Source organism: Trypanosoma cruzi (assembly GCF_000209065.1).
Source record: "Trypanosoma cruzi strain CL Brener chromosome Unknown tcruzi_1047053406035, whole genome shotgun sequence".
In the NCBI taxonomy this organism is placed as follows: Eukaryota; Euglenozoa; class Kinetoplastea; order Trypanosomatida; family Trypanosomatidae; genus Trypanosoma; species Trypanosoma cruzi.
The window spans coordinates 1-489 of record NW_890586.1 but is presented as its reverse complement, the minus strand read 5'-3'; the positions used below and the strand labels follow the sequence as shown (position 1 = coordinate 489).

The window sequence follows — 489 nt, the reverse complement described above, 5'->3', positions numbered from 1 at the left end:
ATTCCGCGCTTCTTCCTGTGTTTTCCGGTGTTTTTGCCTTGCTCGCACACTCGGCTGCATTTGCTGTTCCACACTCGCCATGTGCGTCTTTTCCGCCCCCTGACGCCGTCCACGGCGCTATCCCGGGGCCGACGTCCCGGACCCTGACCCCTCCCCAGTGTGGCCTGGGAGGGGGGGGGGGGGTTTTTGTACACGGTCCCAAGTGCCGCGAAGGACCCCTCATCAAAATTGAAAACCGTTGTGGAACACAACTCCTTTCAACTAACGCTATTATTGATACAGTTTCTGTACTATATTGGTACGCGAAGCTTCCAACCCGCCTCTGGCGGTTATGTTTGGTCAATTTCTTTTGACCGGGGTCTACGGACCCCTTTTTTTTTTTTTTTTTTTTTTTTTGTGGGTCTGTCCGCCATATATACATATACCCCTATATATATATACCCATATATATATAGCCCCCTACCCCCTCGTGCGGCTGCCCCCCCCCCC

At 52.8% G+C, this 489-nt stretch overlaps 1 non-coding gene across 1 annotated transcript, besides 2 other annotated features; it reads left to right on the top strand.

The window, feature by feature from the left end:
• The first annotated feature begins 259 nt into the window (after positions 1–259).
• Positions 260–371, top strand: Tc00.1047053406035.10. Its single transcript, XR_008253999.1, has one exon. It is a non-coding gene; the product is annotated as a spliced leader RNA (transcript).
• Positions 372–396: a microsatellite.
• Positions 397–411: 15 nt separating this feature from the next.
• Positions 412–454: a microsatellite.
• Between the last annotated feature and the right edge of the window lie 35 nt (positions 455–489).